General features: G+C 37.9%; 1 protein-coding gene across 3 annotated transcripts in view; it reads left to right on the forward strand.

Moving 5' to 3' along the window:
* LSAMP (limbic system associated membrane protein) overlaps window positions 1–16,252 on the forward strand; it is a 631,380-nt gene that overhangs the window by 450,763 nt on the left and 164,365 nt on the right. The window lies entirely within an intron of this gene.

Here is a 16,252-nt window from a genome sequence, read left to right on the forward strand (position 1 = left end):
GCTAAATGAATTGTTCCCATTACCCTGTCTGTCACCTTCCTCGCTCCCATTCTCAGCTCTCATAACATGTCAGTAAAATAAAAAGGATAAAATGAATTATAACATACAGTGATTACTATAAAAAGCACATAGCACATATCAATAATTGGTCTCATGACAACATATATGTCACAGAATTCAGAGGAAGAAGAGTTCTCTCATGCACTCCACCTGCTAACCAGCATTACCAAAATTATTGTTTTAATAAGTAGGTAAATATCCTATTTTTAAAGATTTTTCACAAGTACAAAGTATAACATTTCCACCCTAATGAACTGAATTTTTACACCCCATAGAAATGTGTACATATATCTGGGATATATACATTCAAATGCATAGCTAAAATATTCAAATGTACATAACAAGTCAAGGCAAGAACTTCTTTGTTCTGACCTAAAAGTACCTCATTAGCACAAATGTCCAAGATAGACAGCTCCAAGTACACTGAGGTCCAAGGGCACGAAAGAGCCTTCACTTTTGTAGACTAACAAACAGATTCATGCAAATTAGTGTGTGAACTTGAAGATATTATCCTGCCAAACTGATTGGTACAGACATACTGCCAAGAGGAAGACACCAGCTAGGCGGTATTATTACTGCTGTTATAATTATTGCCAAAACCGTAAGACCTTAAAGCTTTCTGGATGAAAGCCTTGCAAGGGAAAAAACAATCTATCCTAGGGTTCACTATGTGGACTTGAAATTACTTTTCAACCTTTTCTTCTTATTTGTCCAACTCATTTCAAAAGATGAAACACCTATTCCAAGGTGAGGAAAGAGGCTTCCAGGGAAAAGAAAAAAATAAATTCTTTAGGATGGTCTTACTATTTTCTGTTCATTCTCCTGATTCTTTTTCTACCCTTCCTATTTCCCTGGTTTTAATTTGTCTTACTCTGTTTCTGTCCTTTCACCCTCAATTTTTCAGAATGTTCTACATCTTTTCTCTATGTCTCATCTTCCAACCTCTCAGAAGTTTTGTCAGTAATCAGCCATATATTCACTCTATTCTTTTTCTGCTACTCCTTTATAACATCCTTATGAATATTGCTTTGGGGAATTCATGGCACACATTTTTGTCGCTGAAGTGGTGACGGTACAAATACACATATTTGAAATTAGGTAGTATGATATGAGGTTAAAAAGTAACATTTTGGAAACTGACTGGTGTGCATTTGAACCCAAGGACTGCCATTTACTAGCAGTGGTAATGTTAGTTCATTCACTGCGCTGAGCCTTGCCCCAGAAGATCTCATGAAAGATTAATGTATCTAGCTCACTGGTTGTTGAGGATTAATAAATATAAAATAAACACCACCTAGTAAAATGTGAGAAGCATGAAAACATTTAAAACAAATGAATGATGTCAAGATGGTGGTGAAGGTGGTAGCAGTGATGGAGGAAGCTCTAATTGTGGTAACTATAGACATGAGCTTTTAAAGAATGTTTTTTGCCAGAAGGGGTGGTCACCTTTGTCCATTTGGATTGTAAGTCTATGATAAACACTTACATATTAAAAAGCAGAGGAAGAAGTGCTCTGCTGTATCAATTGTACTTCAATATGAAGGTTATGATCAGGCTTACATCTCTACATGTTCCCAGAGATAGATTTACTTCATGCCCACATACCAAATTCTAAATGCTACTTTGCCCTGCCTACTCTTTTTCCAACTATTGCTGTAAAATTATTCATACATTCCAAAGAATACTTAAACATACATGTGAGGGGAAATGGCCCCACAGGAACATCACATTTAACAACTATCCACACACAAAAGCACCTTTATAAGAACTAACTGTCAGATGAGTAATCACAGTACCTGGTTCTAACTCAGTATCACTGAAAGAGGCTCTGAAGTAGGTAGGAAAGACAGTCTTAACTTGCCAACACAACCCCTGACAGTGGTCGTGTGGGGCAGAGAACCTGTGTGCTTGGGGGAAGGTATACTTAGTGATTGTAGTAGGACTTTGCATTGGAACTCAGTGCTGCTTGTCACAGCAGAAATCAAGACTGGGTAGATCCCAGCCAGTGCTGGTGGAGGGAGCATTTAGATCAGTCCTAGCCAGAGGGGAATTGCCCATCCCAGTGGTCAGAACCTGAGCTGCAAGAAGCCTTGCCACTACAGACTAAAGCACTCTGGGGTCCTAAATAAACTTGAAAGGTAGTCTAGGCCACAAGGACTGCAATTCCTGGGCAAGTCCAGGTGCTATGCCCCTGAACTTGGGAGACAAGAGACCTAGTGAGATATCAGCTGGGGTGGCCAAAGAAGTGCTTGCACCCTCCCTCCCCCTACCCCAGGCCGTACAGCTCACAGCTCTGGGAGACTCTTACCCTGTGTTGAGGAGAGGAGAGGGAAGAACTTAGAGAACTTTGTTTTGCAACTTAGATACCAGCTCAGTCACAGTAGAACAGACTATCAGGTGGAGTCCTGAGGTCCCCATTCCAGGTCCTAGCTCCTGGATGACATGTCTAGACCCACCCTGAGCCAGAAAAGAACCTGCTGTTTTGAAGCAAAGGACTCAGTCCTGGCAGGATTTACCAGGTCCTGACTAAAGAGCACTTGGACCATCAATAATCAGCAGCAATACCCAGGTAGTAATTGCCATGGACCTTGGGTTTGACTCAGAGGTGTGCTTGCTTCAGGTGTAACTCAGCCACATTCCTAGCTGTGGTAGCTATAGGGAAGGACTCCTTCTGCTTGAGAAAAGGAGACGGAAGAGGGACTTTGTCTTGCAGCTTCTATTCCAGTGAGGCCACAGTGCAGTAGATCACCAAGCAGGCACTTTGGGTTCCTTGTTCCAGGACATGGCTCTTGGATGGCATTTCTGAACCTGCTCTTGGCTGGAAGGAGGCCAAATTCCCTGAAGGGAAGGAATTTCTCAGGCCTGCCAGCATTCACCACAAACTAACTGAAGAGCCCTGGGGCCTTAAGTGAACATCAACGGCAGCCAGGCGGTACTCACTGTGGGCCTAGGATGGTGGTGACCACAGGGACGGACTCCTCTGCTTGTGAAAAAGGGAGCTGATGTGGTTTGGCCCTGTCTCCACCCAAATCTCATCTTGTAGCTTCCATATTTGCCTCATATGGGACGGACCCAGTGGGAGAAAGTTGAATCATGGGGGTAGGTCTTTCACGTGCTGTTCTCGTGATAGTGAATGAGTCTCATGAGATCTGATGGTTTTAAAAATGGGAGTTTCCCTATACAAGCTCTCTTTTTGCCTGCCACCATCCACATAAAATGTGACTTGCTCTTCCTTGCCTTCTACCATGATTGTGAGGTCTCCCCAGCCTCGTCAAACTGTAAGTCCATTAAACCTCTTTCTTTTGTAAATTTCCCAATTTCAAGCATGTTTTTATCAGCAGCATGAAAATGGACTAATACAGTAAACTGATACCAGGAATGGCGCACTGCTGAAAAGATAAACAGAAATGTGGAAGTGACTTTGGAACTGGGTAACAAGCAGGGTTTCAAACAGTTTGGAGTGCTCAGAAAAAGACAGGAAAATGTGGGAAACTTTGGAACTCTCTAAAGACTTGTCAAATGGCTTTGACCAAAATGCTGATAATAATATAGACAATGAAATCCAGGCTGAGGTGGTCTCAGATGGAGATAAGGAATTTCTTGGGAACGGAGCAAAGATTACTCTTTTTATGTTTTATCAGAGACTGGCAGCATTTAGCCCCTACCCTAGAGATTTGTGGAACTTTGAACTTGAGAGAGATGATTTAAGGTATCTAGTAGAAGAAATTTCTAAGCAGCAAAGCATTCAATATGTGACTTGGGTGCTGTTAAAGGCACTTGGTTTTAAAAGAGAAACAACATATAAAAGTTTAGACAATTTGCAGCCTGACAATGTGATAGAAAAGAAAATCCCATTTTCTGAGGAGAAATTCAAGCTGATTGCAGAAATTTGCATAATTAACGAGCAGCTGAATGTTAATCACCAGGATAATGGGGAAGACGTCTCCAGGGCATGTCAGAGACCTTTGCAGCAACCCCTCACATCACAGGCCTGGAGGTCTAGGAGCAATAAATGGTTTTGTGGGCTGGGCCTAGGGCCCCTCTTCTGTGTGTAATCTAGGGACTTGGTGCCTTGCATCCCAGCTGCTCCAGCCATGACTAAAAGGGGCCAAGGTACAGTTTGGGCTGTTGCTTCAAAGGTTGTTGGCCCTAAACCTTGGCAGCTTTCATGAGGTTTTTGAGTCTGTGGGTGCACAGAAATCAAGAACTGAAATTTGGGAACCTCTGCCTAGATTTCATAGGATGTATGGAAACACACAGAGGCCAGGCAGAAGTTTGCTGCAGGGGTGGGGCCCTCATGAAGAATCTCTGCTAGGGCAGTGCAGAAGGGAAATGTGCGGCCAGAGCCTCCACACAGAGACCTTCTGGGGCACAGTCCTGTGGCACCGTGTGAAAAGGGCCACTGTCCTGCGGACCCCAGAATGGGAGATGCACCAAGAGCTTGCACTGCATGCCTGGAAAAGCTGCAGATGCTTAATGCCAGCCTGTGAAAGCAGCCAGAAGGGAGCCACAGGAGCAGAGCTGCCCAAGGCCATGGGAACCCACCTTTTATATCAGTGTGACTCCAAAGTGAGACATGGAGTCAAAAGAGATCATTTTGGAGTGGCCAGGCATGGTGACTCAAGCCTGTAATCCCAGCACTTTGGGAGGCCGAGGCGGGTGGATCACAAGGTCGAGAGATCGAGACCAACCTGGTCAACATGGTGAAACCCCGTCTCTACTAAAAATACAAAAAATTAGCTGGGCATGGTGGCGCATGCCTATAATCCCAGCTACTCAGGAGGCTGAGGCAGGAGAATTGCCTGAACCCAGGAGGTGGAGGTTGCGGTGAGCCGAGATCGCGCCATTGCACTCCAGCCTGGGTAACAAGAGCGAAACTCAGTCTCAAAAAAAAAAAAAAAGAGATCATTTTGGAACTTTAAGATTTGACTGTTCCACTGGAGTTTGGACTTGAATAGGGCTAGTAGCTCCTTTGTTTAGGCCAATTTCTCCCATTTGGATGGCTGTATTACCGACGTCTATACCGCCACTCTATATAGAAAGTAACTAAATTGCTTTTGATTGTACAGGCTCATAGACGGAAGGTACTTGCCTTGTCTCAGATGACACTTTGGACTGTGGACTTCTGAGTTAATGCTGAAATGAGTAAAGACTTTGAGGGACTGTTGGGAAGGCATGACTGGCTTTGAAATGTGAAGACATGAAATTTGGGAGGGGTAGAGGTGGAATGATGTGGTTTGGATCAGTGTCCCACCCTAATCTCATCTTGTAGCTCCCATAATTTCCACATTGTGGGAGGGATCCAGTGGGAAATGATTGAATCATGGGGGTGGGTCTTCCCATGCTGTTCTCCTGATAGTGAGTCTCATGAGATCTGATGGTTTTAAAAATGGCAGTTTCCCTACACAAGCTCTCTCTTTGCCTGCCACCATCCATGTAAGATGTGACTTGCTTTTCCTTGCCTCCCACCATGATGGTGAGGCCTCCCCAGCTATGTAGAAGTGTAAGTCCACTAAACTTTTGATTTCAATAAATTGCCCAGTCTTGGGTCTTTATCAGCAGCATGAAAACAGACTAGTACAGGAGGGAACAGTGGGAAGGACTTTGCCTTGTGGTTTGAATGCCAGCTCAGTTACAGTACAGCACCATGTAGATCAGGCGTCCCCAAACTATGGCCCGTGGGCTGCATGAAGCCCCCTGAGGTCATTTATCCGGCCCCCCCGCCACACTTCAGGAAGGGGTACCTCTTTTATTGGTGGTCAGTGAGAGGAGCACAGTATGTGGTGGCCCTCCAATGGTCTCAGGGACAGTGAACTGGCCCCCTGTGTAAAAAGTTTGGGGATGCCTGATTGTAGATCCTAATGTTTCCAACTCGAGGTCTTAGCTCCCAGATGTCATCTCTGGACCCACCTGTGGCTAGGGAGACCTCATCACCCTGAAGGGAAGGACAAGGGCCTGGCTGGCTATGCCACCTGCACATTGTAGAACCCTAGGATCTTGATAGCCAGAAAGTGATTACTGCAGGCCTTGGGTGAGACTCGGTTCTGTGCTGGCTTCAGGTCTGACCCAGCCAGCATAGTACCAGTGGTGGTAACCGCAGGGGTACTGTGTCACCAATTCCTCAGCTCTAGGCAGATCAGCACAGATAAAAAGACTCTGTTTCCTTGGCTGAAAGAAAGTAAAGATAATAAGAATATTCCTAGCAATCAGGAAGATTCTTCCAGATTTTATATTAGACAGCCAGGAGATGTCTCCACCAGTCTGCAAGAGATGGAGTTACTGGGCTTGGGATGCCCCCTAATGCAGATATGGATGCAAGGACTGAAAACTTAGATGAAAACACTCAAATATCTTCAAATACCTGGAATGTCTTCACAAGAAGGATGGTTATAAATAAGCCCAGACTGCAAAGGTTACAATAAATTCTCACCTCTTCAGTGTCCAGACAATGATGAATATCCACAAGCATCATCACCATCCAGGAAAACAAGGTTTCACCAGATGAACTACACAAGGCACCAGAGGCCTTGTGGAAAAATGGAGATATATGACCTTTCAAACAGAGAATTCAAAATAGCTGTTTTGAGAAAACTCAATGAAATTCAAGATAACAAAGACGAGTTCAGACTCCTATTAGATGAATTTAACAAAGATATTGAAATAATTAAAAATCAGAAATTCTGGAGTTGAAAAATGCAAGTGATATAATGAAGAATGCATCAGAGTCTCTTAAAAGCAGATTGATCAAGTGGAAGAAATAATTAATAACTTGAAGACAGGCTACTTGAAAATGCACAGTCAGAGGAAACAACAGAAAGAAGAATTTTTAAAAATGAAACATGCTACAGTATTTAGAAAATCACCTCAAAAGGGCAAATCTAAGAGCTACTGGCCTGAAAGAGGTGGTAAGAATAGATAAGAGTAGAAAGGTTTATTCAAAAGGCTAACAGAGAACTTCTCAAACCTAGAGAAAAGTATTAACATTCAAGCACAGGAAGGTTATACAATGTACTAAGCAGATTTAACCCAAAGCATACCACCTCAAGATAATTAAAAATCAAACTCCTAAACTTTACACAGGATCCTAAAGGCAGCAAGAGAAAAGAAACAAGTAACATACAATGTTGCTCCAATAGGTCTACCAGCAAGCTTGTCAGTGGAAACCTTATAGGCCAGGAGACAGTGAAGGGACATAAAACGCTGATGGAAAAAACCTCTAATCCCAGAGTAGTATGTCCAGCAAAAATATATTTCAAACATGAAGAAATAATACTTTCTTAGACAAACAAAAGCCGGACATTTTATCAACACTAGACCTGTCCCACAAGAAATGCTCAAGGGAGTCCTTTAATCTGAAAGAAAAAGGACCTTAATGAGCAGTAAGAAATCATCAGAAGGTACAAAACTCTTGGGTAGGAGTAAGGACACAGAAAAACACAGAATATTGTAACACTTTAATTGTGGTTTGTAAACTACTCATATCTTGAACAGAAAGTCTAAAAGATGAAATGATGAAAAATAACTTTTTAACACATAAATAGTACAACAAGATGTAAATAGAAACAATAACAAGTTAAAAAGTGGGGGGTACAGAGAAAGTGTAGCGTTTTTATTAGTTTTTTCTTTGCATGTTTGTTTGTTTATACAACGTGTTAGGTTGCCATCAGTTTAAAATAATATATATTATTATAAGGTAGTATAAGATTATAAGATATTATTAAGGTATAAGATTGTAAGATATAATTAGATTATAAGATATTATTTGCAACTCTCGTGGTAATCTCAAATTAAAAAAAAAATACGATGGATATGCAAAAAATAAAAAGCAAGAAATTAAAAATACCAGCAGAGAAAATCAGCTTCAATTTCACTGCAAGGAAGGAAGGAAGGAAGAGAAAACTGCAAAATGACCAAAACACAAATAACAAAATAACATCACTAAATTTTTATCAATAATAAAATTGAATGTAAATGGATTAAACTCTTCAATTAAAAGACACACAGTAATTGGATTAGAAAAACACAAGACTTAACAATTTTTTGCGTACAAGAAACACACTTCACTTATAAAGACTTATTCAGACATAGATTGAATATAAAGGTATGGAAAAGATGTCTCATGCAAATGGAAACCAAAAAAGATCATAAGTAGCTATATTTATATCAGGCAAAATATATTTCAAGACAAAAACTATAAACAGGGACAAGAGAAGGTAATAATATAATGATGAAGGGGTCAATTCAGCAAAAGAATATAACAATTGTAAATATATGTGTACCCAACATTGGCGTACTCAGGTGTCTAAAGCAAATATTATTGGCGCGAGAGAGAGAGAGAGAGAGAGAGAGAGAGAGAGAGACCCCAATTAAATAAATCTGGAGACTTCAACACCCTGCCTTCAGCATTAGACAAACAGAAAATCAACAAATAAACACTGTACTTAATCTGCACTGTAGGTGAAATAGACCTAACAGGACATTCATCCAATGGCTGCAGAATGCATGTTCCTCTCAGGTCATGGATCCTTCTCAAGGATAGACCATATGTTTAGCCATAAAACAAGTCTTCAAAAAGTTTTTAAACATTAAAATTACATCAAGTATCTTCTCTGGCCACAATGGAATAAAACTAGAAATCAGTAACAAGAGAAATTTTGCAAACTAATAAAACACATGAAAATTAAACCGTATGCTCCTGAATGACCAGTGAGTCAATGAAGAAATTAAGAAGGAAATTTGAAAATTTATTGAACAAATGATAATGGAAACACAACATACCAAAACTTACAGGATACAATGAAGGAAAAAAACATATGATCATTGTAACTGATGCTGAAAATTATTTGATAAAATTCAATATCCTTTTATGATAAAAGTCCCTTAAAATTGTACATAGAAAGAACATATCTCAACACAGTAAAAGCCATATATGACAGACCCACAGCTATTATCATTCTGAGTGGAGAAATACTGAAAGCTTTTCCTATGAGATCTGGAACATAATAATGATGCTCACTGTTACCACTGTTATTCAACATAGTACTGAAAGTCCTAACTCGAGCACTCAGACCAGAGAAGGAAACAAAGTGTATAAAAATTGGAAAGGAAGAAATCTAATTATCCTTGTTGCAAGTAATATGATCTTGTATTTAGACAAATCTAAAGAATCCAGCATAAACTATTAGAACTGATAAATTCAACGAAGTTGAAGGATGCAAAATCAATGTATGAAAATCAGTAGCATTTCTATATGGCAACAGCAAACAACCTGAAAAATAAGCCAAGAAATTAATCCCATTTACAATAGCTGCAAATGAAATAAAATGCCTAGTAATTAATATAACCAAAGAGGTGAAAGATCTCTGAAGTGAAAACTATAGAATATTAATTCAAGAAATTGAAAAGGACCAAAAAAAGAAAGATACTCCATATTCATGGATTAGAAGAAATAATATTGCTAAAACATCCATGCTATCTAAAACAGTCTACAGAGTCAATGCAATCTGTATCAACCAATGACATTCTTCAAAGAAAAAAAATCCTAAAATTTATATGAAACCACAAAAGATGTACAATAAACAAAGCTATCCTGAACAAAAAGAACACCACTAAAGAAATCATACTATATAACTTTAAATACTTCCACAAACTAGAGTAGCCAAAATACCATGATACTGGCATAGAAAGAGACACATAGACCAATGGAACAGAATAGAGGACACAGAAACAAATTCATACATCTTACAAGGATCTTACTTTCAACAAAGGTGCCAAAAACATTCATTGGGGAAAAGACAGTCTCTTCAATAAGTGATGCTGGAAAAATTGGTTATCCAGATACAGAAGAATAAAGCTACACCCAGATCTCCTGCCATATACAAAGATAAAATCAAAATGGATTAAAGACTTCAATCTAAGACCCCAAACTGTGAAACTACTAAATGAAAACATTGAAAAACTCTCCAGAACATTGGATTGGGCAAAGTTTTCTCAAGTAATAAATACCATATGAACATAGACAATCAAAACAAAAATGGACAAATGGGATCACATCAAGTTTAAAAATGTCTGTACAGCAACAGAAACAATCAGCAAAATGAAAATACAACCCACAGAATGAGAGAAAATATTTGTAACTATCCGTCTGACGAGAGATTAATTACCAGAATATTTAAGAGATTAAACAACTCAGTAGAAAAAAAAAATCTATTACACTGATTAAAAAATGAGCAAAAGATCTGAATAGATGTTTGCCAAAAGGAGACATAAAAATGGTAAACAGGTATATGAAAACATTCTCAACATCACTGATCATCAGAAAAGTGCAAATTGAAACTACAATGAGATATTGAAATGGCTTTTGTCCAAAAGACAAGCATTAACAAATGCTGGCAAGAATGTGGATAAAAGGGAACTCTCTCACATAGTTGGTGGGAAGGTAAATTAATACAACTACTGTGGAGAACAGTTTAGGTTTCTGTAAAATATATTAAATAGAGGTACCGTATGATCCAGCAGTCCTGCTGCTAACAACATACCAGAAAGAAAGGAAATCGGTATATGGAAGAGATATCTGCACTCCCATGTTTATTACAGCACTATTTACAATAGCCAAGATGTAGAAGAAACCTGTGTCCATAAACAGATGAATGGATAATGTGGTTCATATACACAATGGAATACTACTCAGCCATAAAACAGAATAAGATCCTGTCATTTGCAACAACGTGGATAAAACTGGAGATCATTATGTTAAGTGAAATAAGCTAGATGTACAATAACAAACTTATTCTGTTGGTTGCCAGTTCACTCTAATGATTGTTTCTTTTGCTATACAGAAACTCTGGAGTTTAATTAGACCCCATTTGTCTATTTTGGCTTTTGTTGCCAATGCTTTTGAAGTGTTTTCATCATGAAATCCTTGCCTATGCCTGTGTCTTGAATGGTTTTGCCTAGGTTTTCTCATAGGGTTTTTATGGTGTTAGGTCTTATGTTTAAGTATTTAATCCATCTGGAGTTAATTTTAGTGTAAGGTATCAGGAAGGGGTCCAGTTTCTACTTTCTGCACATGGCTAGCCAGTTTTCCCAACACCATTTATTAAACAGGGGATCCTTTCCCCATTGCTTGTTTTTGTCAGGTTTGTCAAAGCTAGATGGTAGTAGATGTGTGGCATTGCCTCCAAGGCCTCTGTTCTGTTCCATTGGTCTATATCTCTGTTTTGGTACCAGTACCATGATGTTTTGATTACTGTAGCCTTGTAGTATAGTTTGAAGTCAGGTATGTGATGCCTCCAGCTTTGTTCTTTTTGCTTAGGATTGTCTTGGCTATGCAGGCTCTCTTTTGGTTCCATATGAAGTTTAAGGTGGTTTTTTCCAGTTCCGTGAAGAAGGTCATTGGTAGCTTGATGGGGATAGGACTGAATCTATAAATTACTTTGGGAAGTATGGCCATATTCACAATATTGATTCTTCCTAACCATGAACAATAGCAAAGACCTGGAACCAACCCAAATGCCCATCGATGATAGACTGGACAAGGAAAACGTGGCACATGTACACCATGGAATACTATGCAGCCATAAAAAACAATGAGTTTATGTCCTTTGTAGGGACATGGATGAATCTGGAAACCATCATTCTCAGCAAACTGACACAAGAACAGAAAATCAAACACCGCATGTTCTCACTCATAGGCAGGTGTTGAACAATGAAAACACATGGACACAGGGAGTGAAGCATCACACACTGGGTGGGGGGGGTCTGTTGGAGGTGGGGCTAGGGGAGAGACAGCAGGGTGTGGGGATATTGGAGAGAAATAACACGGGGAGAAATGCCAGATATAGGTTCATGGGGGGATGGAGGCAGCAAACCACCTTGCCATGTATGTACCTATGCAACAATCCTGCATGATCTGCACATATACCCCAGAACCTAAAGTACAATACAAAAATAAAGAAATAACAAACTTAACATATTTTCACTTATTTATGGGAGCTAAATGTTAAAACAATTGAAATGATTCACATAGAGAATAGAGTGATGGGTACCAGAGGCTGGGAAGGGTAGTGGACAGGAGATGGTTAATGGGTACAACAGTATAATATAGATTGACAAAATAAATAAGATCTAATATTTGATAGCACAACAGGGTGGCTACAGTCAATAATAATTTGTTGTATATTTTTAAATAACTGAAATTATAATTGGATTGCATATAACACAAATAAAGAATAAATGCTTGAGGTGATTATCACATAATATATGACTGTATCAAAGTTTCTCATCTACCCCATGTATAAATATATACATCTATGTACCCACAAGAATTAAAAATTTTAAAAATTCATGGTTAATACATAATACAAAATACAAGTTAAGATTAAAATAATAAAATAAGTATTTTTGTATGTAAGCACCTAGTTTAAGAAAATAGTACCTTACCCAGTATCTTTGAGGTTCTGGTCATACCTTTCCCTGGTGCATCCCCTCCCCTTCATTCAGGATGTAACCAGGGAGGGGCATAAACAGAATTTCAAAGATACTGATAAGGTTCTATTTTATTAATCACTTTAATCATTATTCTGAAATTTAAGTTTATTATTGCATTGCTTTTAAATTGCCTATACGTATGTATTCTCAAATAATACATTGTTTAAATTTTCTTGTTGAATGTTTATTCAATATTATGCTTATAGATTATGTTTATGTTTTCTTCAGAGACTGAATTTATTCCTAGCTGCATATTAGTAGTCCATTGGATAAAAACATAATGAACTATTTTTTCCAACCATGGATTTGGTTATTCCAATATTTGGTCTTAGTACCATGGTGTTATGAACATTTTTGTATGTGTTTCCTGATGCATGTAAGGATAAAGTTCTTCCAGGCATATACTTAGGAGAGACGATTGTGGGACTATAGAATTTGAACACCTTTAACTTTATGGAAGAATGTCAAATCTTTTTCTAATGAGGTTTTGTTAGTTAAGATTAGTTTAGGCTGCTATGACTAATAAAAATTTCAGAATCACAGTAGTTTAAATAAAATAGCCATACATTTCTATCTCAGGTTCAAGAAGCCTGGAGGTGGCTATTCCAGAAATGGTAAGGCACTCCACAGTGTTGAGATCCAGGCTTTCTGTACTGTGTAGGTTACCTTGGATGAACGATTTTCATTCCCAAGTTTATCTGTCCAGATCAAAAATGCTGTCTGGAACTCCAGCCAGTGTATCCACATTTTGGCCGGCAATAGGAGAAAGAACCAATAGGTGCATAGTTCCTTCCTTAAAGATGCACAGAACACTTCTGTTTTCATCCTCTTAGTCGGAATTTACATGGCTGGATCTTTACATTGCCCCACAGGGCAAACTGGGAAATGTAGTCTTTCTGCCAGTTTGCCATGGAGCCAACTAACGATAGAGAATTCTTACTACTGAGAAAGAAGAGAAAGACAAATACTGGCAGGTAACTAGCAAGTTCTGCCATAGTGCTTCTACTAATTTATATTAATTTATACATACACCTAAAGAGAATTTGTGTTTCTCTACATACTTTCCACACTCAAAATTATCGGCCTTTTAAAGGTTTGTCAAAATACTATTTATAAAATATTATACCATCTTAAAAATGTGTATGCCTTTAATAATGTTTTATCTTTTCATGATTAATTTTTAAATGTTACTGTTTTTATTTTTCATTTTGTGTTGTTTGTCTTATTTTTTGGATTTAAAATAACCCTTTACCAGTTATATAAACAGCAAAAAAAAAAAAAAATCTTCTAGTTGGTGTCATAACTTTTTTTCAAATTGCTGTTTGATGAAAAGAGGTCTTTTGTGTAATTTACTTGAATTTATTAATCTGTTCTATTATGACTTAAATTTTTATCTCTTATTTGAGAAACCCTTTTCTACCCCATAGTTATAAGATATTCTGATTTCTAAAAGTCGTGACTCTTTTTGCATTTCAATGAGTTGGAATTGATATTTTCTGTACATTTTGAATAAGATTACAATTTTATTTGTTTCCCTTTGGAAAATTAAAACTGATAGTCTCAGCACAATTATTATAGTTTAAACGCTCACCACTTATCTGAAATGCCAACTCTGTAATATTCAAGTTTCCTTTCTTTGTAGATATCTGTTTCTTGGAACTAATTATCTATTCCTATGTCTATTTATACTTTCTCTGTATATATTAAATATATGCTTGTCTGGTATTTATAAGTTGACATGCTATTTAATAAATCAGGACCCTCACTCATATTGTATTTTTGCCATCCTGCACATAAATTTTAGAATAATCAGTTTTTCAAGTTCTGCAATAATTTAAAAAGTCACACATTAAATGTTTTGGTCAATTTGAGAATAACTGGTATCTTAATAATATTAGGTATTCTTATGAATATGGTACAATTTTCATTTGTGAAGGTCTTCTTTAATGGCTTTCAATAATGTTTTATGATTTATGCTTAAAGGTTCAGCCTATAGTGTTTTAGCTTTATCTCTGTGTTTGGTATAATACTGTTGCTATTGTTAATGTTACCTTTTTAGAAATATCCCTGTTCAAGCTAAGTTTTTGCTGCTATCTAGAAACACAGTTGAGTTTTGTTTCTTCACTCTGTATTCATCCAATTTTGTAAACTCTCTAAATCCTAAAAAGGTATGAATTTTATTGACTTTTTATATGGACAATTTTATCATCTGTGCATAATGAACATTTTCTTTCCCGCTAGTTTGTATACTTCTTTTTCTTCTTGTCCTATACTACTGGTTGCAACTGCCAGCCTAATGCTGAATAGAAGTAGTGATAGAGGGCATTCTTGTACCATTCTAATTTTAAAAGAAATGCTTACTAACACTTCACGATTGAGAATAATTTTCATATAAGTAAATTAGGTACCTACTCTCATGTACTTTTGTATATATGGCTATTGCTGCATTTATATAGTGACAATTGGCCTGTACCATAACTCATTTCTTCAATATTAATTATCCTGCCCAGAGCTTACTCTAGTTGATACATGAGGTTTAAAGATAAGACACACATCCTACTCCTAAATAGTTTACTACCTATAAAAAAGTGATGAGAACTACTTAAAACCAAGTGAAATAAAATATACCAAAAAAGTAAGTACCATAAGAGTTCAAACAGGGTACAATAAAGGCCTTCAAGAGCAGAGCAAAAACTGTCTATTGAACACTATCAGGAAAATTCTAGTAAGAGAGATGACATTTAAACTAACACTAAAGATGGTTGGGTGATGGAGCTTACACCTGTAATTCCAGCACTTTGGGAGGCTGAAATGGAAGGATTGCTTGAGCTCAGGAGTTCAAGAACATCCTGGGAAACACAGAAAGACCACGACTCTACAAAAAATAAAAATAAAAATTAGCCGGGTATGGTGGTGTGAGCCTGTGGTCCCAGCTATTTGGGAGGCTCAGGTGGGAAAATTGCTTGAGCCCAAGAGGGCAAGGCTGCAGTGAGCCATGATTGTGCCGCTGCACTCTAGCCTGGGCAACACAGCAAGACCCCATGTCAAAAATCAGTTAAGTAAATATTAAAGAATGGGTACAGTTTTAATTGGAAAAATCATTCTAAGTATAAAGACAGCAAGAACAAAGGCTTCTATCTCTTATATTGGTATTCTAAGTGAAGTTAAAAGCCTCTTACACAGATTTCGAATAGTCAAACCCATCATTTCCTCAATCAAATTCAATTATATACTGGAGTCACATCTAATGATCAGAGTTTTGTCTTAGCATGATTTTTCCCATCACTTAAGCACACATGTAATGGGATGGGTTCTTCAACTGACCACAAATTAGATTATCCTGCTTGATTACCTCCCCTAATAGGGTATAATACTTTCAAACTTCTTTTAATTGCCTCCAAATTCAAATCTACTCTCAGAGAACAATTTGGCACCTCTGAGAAGACTCAAAAGAATAAATAAGCATGTAAAGGCAATTCTCAAAGGATTCCCTAATTTTGGGTCATAGTAGTAGCATTAGAAGAAGTGTACAAATTTACACAACGACAATTTTGAAGCAACCAATCATTTGGATTAATTATGGTACATGTGTTAAAATTCTATTCTAATCACTTTATTTAGTAGTTGCACTTATATATGATTTCTGGACCCCTTGTTACAGTGAAACATGGAGATCCTGTGGTCCCATACAATCAAGTTGTTG

The sequence above is a fragment of the Saimiri boliviensis genome, chromosome 8 (assembly GCF_048565385.1).
Source record: "Saimiri boliviensis isolate mSaiBol1 chromosome 8, mSaiBol1.pri, whole genome shotgun sequence".
In the NCBI taxonomy this organism is placed as follows: Eukaryota; Metazoa; Chordata; class Mammalia; order Primates; family Cebidae; genus Saimiri; species Saimiri boliviensis.